This window comes from Amblyraja radiata, chromosome 1 (assembly GCF_010909765.2).
Source record: "Amblyraja radiata isolate CabotCenter1 chromosome 1, sAmbRad1.1.pri, whole genome shotgun sequence".
Classification (NCBI taxonomy): Eukaryota; Metazoa; Chordata; class Chondrichthyes; order Rajiformes; family Rajidae; genus Amblyraja; species Amblyraja radiata.
Genome location: NC_045956.1, coordinates 76,293,500 through 76,308,563, shown reverse-complemented (window position 1 = coordinate 76,308,563; position 15,064 = coordinate 76,293,500). Strand labels below are relative to the sequence as shown.

Here is a 15,064-nt window from a genome sequence, read left to right as displayed (position 1 = left end):
CTGAGCTCCAAAGTTTCCACCTACATGAGGGCTGATATTTTATACAACCACAGCAGACTGAAAGGAAGACCAGGATTTCCCCCTGAGCTGCCCTACTTATGTGTAAGCTGGGTTTCCGTCACATTAAATTACAGCTGGAAATTCCTGACTCGAAACTCATCTTGCAGTCTGACTGCCTGAACTCACTTCTTCCTTGAACTAATTGACCCCTTAAGTCTTTTAATCTTTCCTTCCTCCTATATGATCCTCAGGATTTTAAAATCCATTTTAGCATCATACAATCACCATCGCCCGACTTATCTTGTTACTAACTCTGTTATGCCTCAGTGTCCCTGCTTATTTAGCTGAGATTCTTTCTCGTTTGAGCCATAGAGTGATACAGTGTGGAAACAGGTCCTTCGGCCCAACTTGTCCACACCGGCCAACATGTCCTAGTTACACCAGTCCCTCCTGCCTGCGTTTGGTCAATATCCCTCCAAACATGTCCTATCCATGTACCTGTCTAACTGCTTCTTAAATGTTGGGATAGTCCCTGCCTCAACTACCTCCTCTGGTAGCTTGTTCGATGCACCCACCACCCTTTGTGTGAAAAAGTTACCCCTCAGATTCCTATTCAATCTTTTCCCTTTCACCTTAAACATATATCCTCTGGTCCTTGATTCCCCTACTCTGGGCAAGTGCCTCTGTGCATCTACCCGATTTATTCCTCTCATGATTTTGTAAACCTCTATAAGATCACCCTTCATCCTCCTGCGCTCCAAGGAATAGAGACCCAGCCAACTCAACCTCTGCCTGCAGCTCAGACCCTCTAGTCCTGGCAACATCCTCGTAAATCTTCTCTGTAACCTTTCCAGCTTGACAACATCTTTTCTATAACATGGTGCCCAGAACTGAACACAATACTCTAAATGCAGTCTCACCAACATCTTATACAACTGCAACATGACCTCACAACTTCTATACTCAATACTGACTGATGAAGGCCAATGTGCCAAATATTATGAAAAAGGTGTTCCCTCACTATGGAAGAGCACTTTATAAAAATATTCTAAATCACAAATTGCTCCATCGCCCTGATATTGGCCACCACATTTTCACTCACAAAACTTATCAGGTGAATGGTGCGGTTGTGGGGTGATAAGGAGGCCAAAGGCTCAGAAACTCTTCCTTGCAGATATGTCCTTCAAAACGTTTCACCTGCTGGTCAATATTGACCCACAGTGTGGACAAGGAGAGTAGGGCCACTGACCCACAGTGGGGAGAAGGGGACACAGCTCCAGTGTCCCACAGTGTCGACAAGGAGAGCAGGACCACTGACCCATAGTGGGGAGAAGGGGACACAGCTCCAGTGTCCCACAGTGTGGACAAGGAGAGCAGGACCACTGACCCATAGTGGGAGAGAAGGGGAGCAGACTCCCGTGGCTGGAATTTGGGCTTGATCTTCATTCTGATGCCATTCCACCCAAGCGGTAAAAAGTTACCTTTTATCTAGTCACTACCTTCTCCCCTCCTCCCCATCTACGTGGAAGCAAAATATGTCCCATTCAATCTTTATAACGTTTTAAGATAACTCTCGTCAGTCGGGAATCGATTTAAGCTTTGCTGAGATGCTTGGAAAGATCGCAGACCTTCAGTAGGCCGACGAGTTGGGGTGGGGGGCGTTTAATTGCCTTCCGTCGTGGATACATGGAGAGCTGAAAAAAACCTTTATTTTATCTTCAGCGCAGTTCTTCCTAAGGTTGTCCTTGATTTAAAGGCTGCTGTTATCACCCAGCAGAGGCACACCAAGGCTGCAGAGTGTACAATCTCCAAATTGCTTTGTAGAAACTTGTCTTGGCTTTTTCCACAGAACCTCCTAGAGCTGCAATCTCTCGACCTGGAAGCACAAGGGCTGCAGGTCTATGACTAAGCTCCACCCAAGGTTCCAGACCAGGACACACACAATCCTGGCCTGGAAGTACATCGGCATTCCCTCATTATCACAGAGTCACAGACCCTCAGCCCAACTCATTCTTGACTTGACCAAGATACCCCATCTAAGCTGGTTCAATTTGCCTGCCTGTGGCCCTCTAAAGCTTTCCTGTCCATGTACTTGTCCAACAGTGTATTTTAAAGGTTGTTATTTACCAACCTCAACTGCTTCATCAGGCAGCTTGCTCCATATACACACCACCCTTAGAACATAGAAACATAGAAAATAGGTGCAGAAGGAGGCCATTCGGCCCTTCGATCCAGCACCGCCATTCATTGTGATCATGGCTGATCGTCCCCTATCAATAACCCGTGCCTGCCTTCTCCCCATATCCCTTGACTCCACTAGCCCCTAGAGCTCTATCTAACTCTCTCTTAAATCCTTCACGTGACAAAGTTGTCCCTCAGGTTCCCCTCTCACCTTAAACCTATGCCCTCTGGTTCTTGATTCCTGTAGTCAAGGAAAAAGACTGTGCATTCATCCTATCTGTTCAGTTCATTTTTTAAATATACCTCTATAAAGATCACCCCTATCCCCCTGTGGTCCAAGGAATAAAGTCCAACCTATGTCCATAGCTCAGGCCCTAAATCCTGGTAATATCCTCGCAAATCTTCTCTGCACTCTTTCCAAGTTAATGCCGTCTTTCCCTTGGCAGGGTGATCAAAACTACACACAATACTTCATTGTGCGGCCTCACCAACGACTTATATAACTGTAACACAATGTCCCAATTTCTCTAGGTAGACACAAAAAGCTGGAGTAACTCAGCAGGCCAGGCAGCATCTCTGGAGAGAAGGAATGGGTGACGTTTCGGGTCGAGACCCTTCTTCAGTCTGTAGGGAGTCCCGCTGAGTTACTCCAGCATTTTGTTTCTACCTTCGATTTAAACCAGCATCTGCAGTTCTTTCCTACATATTCCATCCCAATTTATATATTCAGTTCCCCAACTGCTGAAGTCCAGCATACCAAAAGTCTTCTTCATCACCGTATTTACCTAATATACTACTTCCTGGGAACTATGTATTTGTATTCATAGATCCCTTCGACAGGGCCCTACTATTCACTTTGACCTCCCAAAGTGAAACACCTCATATTTATCTGAATTAAACTCCATTTGCCATTCCTTGGCCCATTTGCCAACTGATCAAGATCCTGCTGTAATTTTTGATAACCTGTCTATGATAATAATAATAATAATAATAATAATAATAATATCTTTTATTGTCATTGCACATCAGTGCAACGAGATTTAGTATGCAGCTCCAACCGATGGAAAAGAAGAGTAAAATAAATAAATAAGCTGTGTGACGTGACCATCTGAGGGAGACAGTCCAGGGGGGGTGGGGGGCACTCAGCAGGGCCGGTTCAGAGCCGCTATAGCTCTTGGAATAAAGCTGTTTCTGAGTCTGGAGGTTCGGGCGTAGAAGGCCTTGTAACGTCTGCCGGAGGGAAGTAGTTCAAACAGTCCGTTACAGGGGTGTGATGAGTCTTTATGGATGCTGACGGCCTTCCTGAGGCACCGTGTGTGGTAGATGCCCTCCAAGGCTGGTAGCTCTGTCCCAATGATCCTCTGCGCTCTGTGGACGACGCGCTGAAGAGCTCTCCTCTCCGCCTCCGTGCAGCTGAGATACCACACAGAGATGCCATACTTTAATATGCTCTCTGTGGTGCAGCGGTAGAACGTTGTCAGCAGCTGTTGGGGCAGACCAGTCTTTTTTAATGTCCTCAGGAAGAACAGTCGTTGCTGTGCCTTCTTGACCAGCGCAGCGGTGTTGGTGGACCATGTGAGGCCCTCTGAAATGTGAGTGCCCAGAAACTTAAAGCTGGACACTCTCTCCACACTTTCCCCGTAAATGGAGATTGGGGCCTGCACCGCCATTCAATATGATCATGGCTGATCATCCTACTCAGTATCCTGTACCTGCCTTCTCTCCATACCCCCTGATCCCTTTAGCCACAAGGGCCACATCTAACTCCCTCTTAAATATAGCCAATGAACTGGCCTCAACTATCTCAATTACCTCAATTACGTGCGCACCAGTCCGCCAGGTTCTGCACCTCCGCCCTGTATTTTGTTTCATCACCGTTGGTGATCAGCCCAATCACTGTTGTGTCGTCTGCAAACTTCACGATGGTGTTGGTGTCGAATGCAGGAACACAGTCGTGAGTGAAGAGGGAGTAGAGCATGGGGCTTAGTACACAGCCCTGTGGTGTGCCAGTGCTCAGGGTGATAGTGGAGGACAGGTGCGGGCCCAGTCTCACTGCCTGCGGTCGCTCCGTCAGAAAGTTCAGGATCCAATCGCATATCGGCGAGCTGAGGCCTAGCTGGTGGAGTTTGGTGGTGAGCTTGGTGGGGATGACCGTATTGAATGCAGCTATAGTCAACGAAGAGCATCCTCACGTACGTGCCCTGTCTGTCCAGGTGAGTCAGGACAGTGTGATATCACCTACTTTAGTGCCATCCGCAAATTTACAAATCATGCCTTTCCCATTCTCACCTAATTGTTGATAGAAAACTACACACAGCAATGGGCTCAGCACCAATCGCTAAGGCACACCATTTGTCACAGGCCTCCAGTCTGAAAACAACTTTCCACCACCACTTTATGCTTCCTACCATAAAGCCAACTCTGGGTTGAAAAAGTTGTCCCTCCGGTTTCCCTGGCATGAATCCAGCTAATTGGTTCTTCTTAGATCCTGTTCAATATAATCTTCCAGAGCAGCCTTCCACGCAGAATCTTTTCAAAGACTTCATCTTTGCTGAAGTCCATGTAGACAATGTCTATGGCTGTGTCCTCATCAACCTACTTGGTTACGTCATCAATAAATGTAATTACATTTATGAGACATCATCTCCATGCACAAAACCATGTTGACCATCCCTAATCAATCCCTATTTTTCCAAATGCATGTATATCTTCACCCTGTGAATCCTCTCCAGTAGCTTCCCTACCACAGATGTTGGGCTCACTGGTCTACAGTTCCCAAGTTTTTCTTTGCAGCCCTTCTTAAACAGGCACAACATTAGCCACCCTCCGGTCTTCCGGAACCTCACCCGTGTCTAATGACAATTCATATACTTCAGCCCGACTCCTGCAATTTCTTCTGCAAATTCTTTGTCGCTGGGTCAAAGCCCTGCAATTCTCAGTCCATCAAATGACTACAATTCAGAAAAAAATAGGAGGCTGATGACTGCCGTCTCAAGGACAATTAGGGACAGAACCTGGGTACTTGACCCGAGCCTGATGGGATCACCGCTATGTGTTAGGTTCAGGGTCAGATTGGGCCATCACCAAAAAAAGTCCATGAGTTCAGGTCTGGTTCAGAATGTCTGTATTAGTTTTATTTCTGAACTAGTATCTGGCTACTCAGTTCTGGCATGTAATCCCATAATGAAAAAATTACCTGCTCCATGAAAATATGTCTATCCTTCACTTTTTAATTCAGATCCATTTTGTTAACACTTACCCTGTTGCACTACCAACCACAATTTGTAATAAATGATTTTGTTTAAAAGATATTGCATAAAAGATATTGATTGACCAGAATTGATCACTCTAAAGAGCACTGCGAAATTTTATTCTTTGGTAATCAGCCTTCATGGAACTCAGGTTCAGCTGGTAATCCTGCTGTTTTAACACGGGTATTAGATTTCACCGTTTACAGGCAAACATCCAGCAGAGAAAAAACATCCAGCAGAAAAGAAATGCACAGCTCCAGTGAGAACCTACGGTAATCAAATGAGTTTGCAAGTACAAGTAAGCATTAAATAAGAGTCTGTTTTGCTTCTGATTTCCAACCATAAAATCTAAACCGAAAGGTGTGAAATATACAGAGGTCTGACTTGGACAGTGCGACTAAGCAGTCAGCATGACAAAGCACACTTACTGATTGAATATTTCAATACTCCAAACCAGGCAGTCTTTGTTCAATGCCAGTAGACATTGTGCGCTGTTGCCAGGTGAGGCAGTCTGAACAACCGATTCCCTGACAACAGCGCAAAATAATTTAAAATAATTTTCTAAAAAAAAAGCATTGGTACATTTTTGGGGAGAAGGGTGGAAGTAAGGTTTCAAAACCTTCAAAAGTATAAGAGACGTTATGAAATGTATAGCCTCCTTTGCCTCCATACCTGCGTTCAGATGCAATAGTTTATCTCTTCGACATCTGAAACTTCTGCAACATATGGTTATTTTCTAAGCAGGTAGATAACTCACACTGGCCAGACTTACATAAACTGTGCTCAGAGAAATGACACCAGACACCAGGTCCGAAACCTGCCTTTTGTTCACGTTTGCAGCTCGGAAACCACTTAATCTTGTCCACGGAATGTCAATGAAAACTGTCAATACGTGTTTTCTAAAGGTTAAACTTAAGTTTTAATATAAACAAGAATATCTTCAGCTTACCCACGAATGAAGCCTTTTTGCCGTTGAACACTGTTCAATCCTTTGTTAATCCACTTGTTACTTTACAATTTCAGCAGAGGCGACCTAGTGTTCAACATGGCTCTCACTCCCTCTCAGTCAAACAGCCACTCCAGTAACTAATCACCATAAGTCCATCCTTCCCCAGTGAGGAATGTGCCACATTGCCAAGGGGGTGGGAAATCAGAACATAAAGTCTGCCAAGTGCTATTAAAAAAAACCTCACAAAGATGTCCACTGATTTTAATCCTGCGGGAGACTAGAGTCTCAACAGCTATTAAACAGGAGATTGTCTGCAGACAAGTAGCAATTAAATAGTTTGCACACCCCTCCTCTTCCAACTCCCACTTTGTTTTTTAATCATTATCTTGGTAACTGGTCGGGCTTTCTGCAAGCAAACTGATTTAAAGAGCATTATTTTCAACTCTTGTGGAAAAGTGCGGGTTCTGAGATAAAGTGGGTCCTTAGTTGGGAGTGAAGGTTCGGAAGAGATCTGGCATATTGGGATATCACACCATTTCAAAGTCACCGCCTGCAGACCAGATTATTTAACTAATTTGATTCTGTTGTGGAAGCATAACCAGAAAGAGCTACGTTTATGTTACACCTCTCAAAACTATCTCACTGCGTCATGTACAATGAATTACTGCAAAGTCCTGATCTTTGTTACTCAGTAGCCACAGCAAAACAGCAATTATTAACCCATTTTTGATTCTACAAGCATTCACAGTACAAAGCAGCTGCAAAATGTGTAATGAACAATGAGAAAATGGTGATTAAAGAATAAGCCTTAAATCTATTTCCTTGTTGTCCATTGAGTTTCACAGGTCAAAGTCTATGTTGTCTTGTCAAAGCCAAACCCATCACAAAGAAAATATCCCACTCCCCTCATTGTACAAATTATTTTCCTCATTGGCTCTGCTGATAAAGGAGCTCTGTATTGTGGTAATGGCATGAGAGAAAGTGGCGGCCCTGGGCTGAGTTTGCTGATTAGTGCAGTGGAGTTCCACAGCCATCTTGTTACTGGCCGTGGGGAAAGGGCCATTTAGGACTGAGATGCGCAAAAACCTTTTCACCCAGGGAGTTGTGAATCTGTGGAATTCTCTGCCACAGAGGGCAGTGGAGGCCAATTCACTGGATGTTTTCAAGGGAGAGTTTGATTTAGCTCTTAGAGCTAATATGGGGAAAAAGCAGGAATGGGGTACTGATTTTGGATGATCAGCCAAGATCTTATTGAATGGCGGTGCTGGCTTGAAGGGCCGAATGGCTACTCCTGCACCTATTTTCCTATGGTTCAATGTTTCAATGTTTAAAAAAACAATCAAGGTTCACATTGCTCAGCACAGTGAAAGTGCATGTGTTAAACCTTTGGAGAAAAGGCAATCTTTCATGTTCCCCCTCAATCTCGACTCAATACAAAAAGTTACACAATTTGACTTTACAGATGCTGCGGCACCTACTGCGTTCTTCCAGCATTCTGTATTTTGTTCTGGATTCCAGCACCTGAGATTTATTTTGTTTTCAATTTGTTCTTCACCGCCAAATTATAGTTTGAGAATATTTTGCTAAGCATAAAATGCTGATCATAAAAATATGCTAACATCCAAGTGTGTAATTTCATATGGTTGTTGAGACACAGTGCACACTGTGCAAAAAGTACATCTATAACAACTGAACGCAGCAGTACTAATATTGCACAATTACTTGATTCCTTTAGCAGCAACAAGCTGAAATCTGGGGGATGAATTTCCAGCTGTTGTTTCCCAAGTATCATAACTGGTCGAGGTTCCTCAGAAAAAAATGCAAATGTTACCTACAGCCTTTCTATGGAACATCTTCTACTGAACATGCAATGAATGATCAGGAAAAGATCGGAAGAAATACACAAAATGCTGGGAAGGGCAGCATCTCTGGAAAGAAGGAATAGGTTGCATTTTGAGTCCAGACCTTTATCAGACCCGAAACATCACCCATTCCTTCTCTCCAGAGATGCTGCCTGTCCCGCGCTGAGTTACTCCAGCATTTGTGTCTATCTTCCATTTAAACCAGCATCTACTGTTCCTTGCGACACATAAGAAGAAATACAATCTCTTAAAAATGTAGGTGCGCTCTTTAATAAGCAGTACCGACCGGCACGTTCAAAGATGTTTGTCTAGTCTGGCGGAACCTGGGTTGGTACACACGCATTAGGCAATTGGAGAACGGGGCCAATAAATGACAGTGAATGTGTTATAGAAGTGTAACATAGCTGAGAAATGTTAGTGATCTGATTAACCACAAGAATAGGTAAAGTGCCGAGCCCCTCCACTGCATCAGAACTATGTATTACCTATTCAAGGAGCAATCTTTCATGACCTCGGAGTGGGAGAGAGACAAAGCCAGATTTTGTTTACAGGTGAAGCAAGGCAGGTAAGCTGCCACGAATAACTGAACAAAGGTTCACCGATTAACTCAACACACATTTTAAAGGCACAGATTCTCGACTTGTTACATTCACTTTGATATTTAGGCTTTGGCATTATCAGGAGGCTAGCACTATATGTTGTTCCTATTGAAACTCCGTAAGTGAAAAAATAAAAATGCAATGAATTGCATCTTCCTGTCAGTAATGGCAGGGCAGCTGACCGACTAGGAGTGTGGTCCAGCACTGCCAGGAGGGGCACCGAGCCAGGGTGTGCCAGATGGGAACACAGGAGACAAAGGAATTGCATTTGCTCGAATCCTGTGCAGAACCCAGTGCTGGAGGAACTCAGTGGGTGTACGACACCATCCGTGGAGGGAATGGACAGCTGACATTTCGGGTTGGCACCCTTCTTTAGACTCTGGCGATGTTCCAGGTTGGGGCTCTTCTTCAGATTGAAGAAGGCTCTTGATCAGAAAGGTTGTAGATCCATTCCCTCCCCAGAAGCTGATTGGCCCACTTTGTGCTGTGCTACATGGGAGTTGCAGTAAATCGACAACTGTTTGTCCTCATGACATCATAGAATGAAGTTTAAAAGATACTTTTAACATATTAGCTGTTCATCTGAAAACAGTAGTAATCTACTTGAGGCTCTCCTCTGCCTGTGCTACACTGAGCTCCAAATAGGCTTCTGGTTCCAAATAGGCTCCTTTATTTTTAAATGACTCATTCCAAAATATGCAGAGTGGCAGTATATTGATACTTCTTGTACAGCTACTTCTGAAAAGCTTCAGTGAACTGGGTTCAGTCTTGACCTCCTGTGCTGTCTGTGTGGAGTTCTCCTGGTGACCTTGTGGATTTCCTTTGGTTGCTCTGGTTCCCTTCCACAACCCAAATACAAGTGGTTTAGTAGGTTAACCGGACATTGTGAATTTCCCCCAGTGAATGTTAGAATTGGCAGGGGTAGATGATGCGATGGTGGTCACCAGCTTCACACAGGCAACACTGGAGGTCAGGATTGAACCCAGTTCACTGACGTTTTTGAGCAGTAGGTCTACCAGCTGTATTAATGTAAATGGATACTTGGTGGTCAGCAAGGATGGGCTGAAGGTCCCATTTCCACGTGTATTAAATCCATGGCACTAAAATTCATATTAAGCTTTCTGCAGAATGACTACATATCAAGTTGCTTCCATGTTTTCACTCTTGGGTCTGTCAGTTATTCAACCGTATAGGAGAAGGAGTGCCCCTGCTCTACTCACTCTCTGCTCATGGCTGTGTAGACGGACACAGTTTCAACTCCATTTTTAACTATGTGATGACGTCATCATTGTTTGGTGAATTGTGGGTAATGATGAGTCAGAGTACAGGAAGGAGATCGATCGTCCCATTGAGTGGTGCCACAACAACAACCTTAGCTCTCAACGTCAGTAAGACCCAGCAGCTGATTATTGCCATTAGAAGAGGAAGGTCAAGGATCCACAAACCTGTTTTCATCGATAGGATGGTGGTGGAGAGAGAGTCAACAACTTTGAGTGTAGGAAAGAACTGCAGATGCTGGTTTAAATCGAAGGTAGACACAAAATGCTGGAGTAACTCAGCGGGACAGGCAGCATCTCTGGAGAGAAGGAATGGGTGACGTTTTGGGTTGAGACCATTCTTCCGATCTTCTTCAGTCTGAAGAAAGGTCTCGACCTGAAACGTCACCCATTCCTTCTCTCCAGATATGCTGCCTGTCCCGCAGAGTTACTCCAGCATTTTGTGTCTACCGTCAACAACTTTGTCCCTGGGTGTGCATATCTCTGAATATCTGTCCTGGACCCAGCACCTTCATAAAGAAAGCCCATCAATGCCCCTACTTCCTTTGAAGGTTGAGGAGATTCTGTATGTCAACGAATATTCACAACTTTCTACAGTGTACGGTAGAGAGCATATTGACTGGTTGCATCACGACCTGGTTCGGCAACTCGAATGACCAGGAATGAAGGGGATTACAAAATGTGGAGGACACGACTGTTGTCTATCAAGGGTACTGATCTCCCCACATTGAAAGGAACTAGAGGAGGCGCTATATCAAAAAGGTGGCTAGCATCATCAAGGACCCACACTACCCTGGCCAAGCTCTCATTTCACTCCTGCCATCAGGAAGAAGGTATAGGAGTCTGAAAAATGTGACATTCTGGTTCAGGAACAGCTGTCAGGGTCTTGAAATACCACAAACAGCAACTAAACTTTGATCTACGAACGGAGGGACTTCAGGCAGATGTTTTCTTTTCCACGAATATCAGGGGTTCCTTTTTTAATTATTGAACATTTTCTTGTTTTTTTTTTATTATGTTATCTATTTAGTGCTGTGTTTGCTGACTCACTATGCTGCTGCATGTAAGAAATTTGTTGTTCTGTTTCGGTACATTTGACAATTAAACACTCTTGACATATTCACTGTTGTAATGTGGGAGGCATAGCAACAAATCTGTGCACAGTAATATCCTGTAGACACAAGAAAACATTGTCATTTGCTTTCTCTACTGTAAACTTCATTTGGTGGGGAATGAGAAGGGGGTTCAAACATGGGACTTAATACATGTAGACTTGCAAACATGACTGGGTGAAAGCAGGGACTCTGGGAGGAGAGGGAAGAGGGGCTCTATGAATACCAGGAGTTTATCTGCTGGGTGCCATAATGGGCTGTCCCACTGCGTTGACCTAATTTGCGAGTTTAGAAGAGTTTGCTCTCGACTCAAACTCGCAGCATGGTCGACACGTGGTCCTAGGAAGTCCTAGGAGGTCACTGGAACTCTCCTTCATGCTCGAGGGAAGTTCCCGCAAACTCGCGGCCTCAGTTTGGTCGAGCATGCTGAAAAATTTTCCGTGAGTAAAAATTGGTCGGCATCTTTCTTTTGAAATCATAGTGCAGTGGAGTGGGGTCGCTAGGCAGTCGAGGTAGCCGTAGGCAATCTCCTTTGCTGACCGGGCATTTTAATTGGCTCATTGGAGTTTTCAGAGCCAAGGAAAACCGACCGGTAATGTTAAATGTTACAATTTTTATTGTATGGCTGTATGGGAATTTCATTTCACTGTGCCATCTGGCACATGTGATGAATAAATCTATCTTGTATCTTGTATCTTGTAAATGCCCGCTAAACTTTATTAAAAGTTGTCTGGCTTCTTAAAAGTGTCTCCGCTCCTTCTCCTCCCCTTCTTCCCCCCTTCTATCCCCTTCTCTCCCCCTCCGCCCCTCCGCGCTCTCTAAAGGGCTTACCATACACTGTGGCAGCCGTCTTTAACCTTCCTGTTCATCGCGGGTGTGAATTTCAGACTCCCCCGCTTTCCCTGGCCCCCGCCTTTGCGATGTGTTTGTGTGTGTGTGTGTGTGCGTTGACGGTCGATCCAGCTCGGGGTTCCATCGTTGACGGTCGATCCAGCTAGAGGTTTTTCAGGCGAGTGCCCTCGAGCTTGAAGGTCGAAGCCAGTCGCTGAAAAGTCACGTTAGTGGGACACGCTCTTTAGTCCAGTGTTGTACAGGAAGATAAACAGTATCTCAAAGCTTCATATTGAGTGCTGTTGGGGGCATGGCATTTTCCAAAAATTACCTTGAGTAAACAATTGACAATAGTTGCAGGAGGAGGCCATTCGAGCCAGCACCACCATTCAACGTGATCGTGGCTGAGACACTGAACACTGAAACATATTGATGGGTTAGTTCAATTGCAGCCTAGCAAATTATGAGGACTCAGGGAATTATAGAGAAGAGGTTCTAAAGTAGTGTGCATAAAAATATATATATTTAATATCGTTTATGGACGGAGGTATATGGGTAACAAGAGTCTAAAAAAAAAATCCACTTGCTGTTTCATGCTGCTATGATATTTATTTGTAGTGTAGAACTGATTTAAAAGTTGGCAGATTCCTATTCTCATCAGATATTGTGTTATGCCGATCAATCCACTGCAGCAACATTATTTGAGAAATTGAAGGCATTCTACTGGAATTTCCTACATGTATTACCTTTTGTTATTCCAAGAGAAATACACTGTGCAGTAATCTATCTAGAGTAACTCGTGGCAATGCTGTGTTTTCTGCTCTCTAACATGTAACATGCCGAATCGGGGAAAATCTGTATTATTAGAAACCTCAAAGCAATACGGAATAATATTGTGATGAATGACAGACAACAAGTTATTAAAATTGCTATGCTTCCTTCTATTAGTTGTAGATTTACACAAATTAAGAATGCAAATCATGGATACAATCTCCAATGATCTGATGATCAGGTGAAATTACACCCAGTGGCACAACTGACGGTTTCTAACAGTGAGAACATGGGAAGCTGCTTGATAAATTGCTATTATTCAGAATCATCCTGGGATGTTGTAAAGGACACTTTATAATTACTCACATCATACTCAAAGTTGCCTGCGCTGCACTGAACTGCTCTTCATATAGGGTTTAGATTCAAACAAGCATCATTGTTTTAAAATTGTCTGTCAAGTCAACTGGCGACTGGAACGGCGACTGTCAGAGTGGAACACACACACACACATCGCTTCCTTCAGCAACCCGTTATGCAGGCGGGGGACAGGGCAAGCGGGGGGAGCGCTGTCTGAGTGAAATTCACACGGTGCAAAGCCAAGGTGATACAGACACACACCGCGATAAACAGGAAGGTTGGCGCTGTAATTAAGACGGCTAAAGCACAGTGTACGGTAAGTCCTTTAAAAGAGGGGGGGAGGGGGGAAGAGGGGGGAGAAGGAGTGGAGACAACTTTTAAGAAGCCAGAGGTACACGGCTGTGAAGTTCGGCGGACATTACATTACCGGTCAGTTATCCTTGGTTCTGAAAACTACTGCTTACATTTTTTTTCCCAGTGAGCCAACGAAATTCACCGGTCAGCACCGGCTACATCCTACAAGAACCTACGAGAACCTTCAACCTCCTGGCAACCCAATAGGAACTCCTGGTGACCCACCTACGGCACGATAAATCTCGCTACTCTCCATGGCGGCTTCATTCTAGTCACCGCTAATTTTTCAACATGTTGAAAAATTCACGGCGACCATAATGAGGGAATGCGGGAACTCCTCACGATCATGAAGGCGACTCCCCGGCAACCACTCGCTAACATCTGGCGACCACGTGGCGATCGCATAGTCTCCTGCAGTCGCCTAAGTGGGACAGATCCATAAGGACTCATTTTAGGGACATACAACATGTGAGGTGGCTGTTAGGCCTATCACATTATTGCAGGATCTTTGAAAGTCTTTCAATCAGTCCCTTTGTCCTCACCAGAAAACTGCATATTTCCACTATTCACGTAATTCCCCTTTGAAGGTCATTCTTGAATCTGGTTTCACCATCCTTCCAGGATTATAACAATTTCTGGTTATTTCTTCCAAGAATTGCTTTATTCATTTAAAAAATATATAAACCACCTGCTTTTTTCAGACCGCTAATTCAATGGTGTGGCAGGAAATAAGGATATAGAAGTAAGATAAATATAAACATGAACAAACATAGTTTGTTAGAAAATCCCCTTGCATCACTATGAATTTGCAAAGTATACATACAGTCATATGGCACCATATTATGTTCTTGCCACTAACAATAGAATGGTGGAGAGAAAAGATTAGAAAGACCTTATCGTATCCACTGAATAGCTAAGAATAATGGGTCACATATTTTCATGCAGCTCGGCAAAATTATGATTTTAATGCTATCTTCAGGGAATTCATCGTTCCGGCAATTTAAATCTGAATCTTAGACCCTTTATAAAGTTTTGTTCCCAAGTTTAGATCGTTTTTTTTCCTCTCCATTATTCTTGCTCAGGATAGTTCCCAAACCTTTCCAACTGTACTCCATATTGTTCTGATGCACAAGCAGTTCGGTAACTAAAAGATTTAATAGGAATCTGAGGGGTAACTTTTTCACACAAAGGGTGGTGGATGTATGGAACAAGCTGCCAGAGGAGGTAGTTGAGGCTGGGACTATCCCAATGTTTAAGAAACCATTAGACAGGTACATGGATAGGACAGGTTTGAAGGAATATGGACCAAGCACAGGCAGGTGGGACTAGTGTAGCTGGGACATGTTGGCCGGTGTGGGCAAGTTGGGCCGAAAGGTCTGTTTCCACACTGTATCACTCTATGACTACTGAATGAGAAAACAACATGTGAGGTTGGATTTTTAGTGGAATTGGTTCAGGGAAGAATATTTGTCAGTGCAACAAAATAACTTCCTTCTCCTTCTTAACTTCCTACTTTAAAA

At 44.1% G+C, this 15,064-nt stretch overlaps 1 protein-coding gene across 5 annotated transcripts in view; it reads right to left on the bottom strand.

Moving 5' to 3' along the window:
- The window catches only part of shroom3 (shroom family member 3), a 414,116-nt gene that overhangs the window by 126,042 nt on the left and 273,010 nt on the right, over positions 1 to 15,064 (bottom strand). Inside the window, exon 1 of one of the 5 annotated variants that reach the window (XM_033024778.1) lies at positions 6,382 to 6,523. The exons of the other annotated variants lie outside the window; for them this stretch is intronic. The gene's annotated coding sequence lies outside the window, so the exon portion shown is untranslated. Of the gene's footprint in view, positions 1 to 6,381; positions 6,524 to 15,064 lie in introns of those variants that run through there. 5 annotated transcript variants of the gene reach the window in all.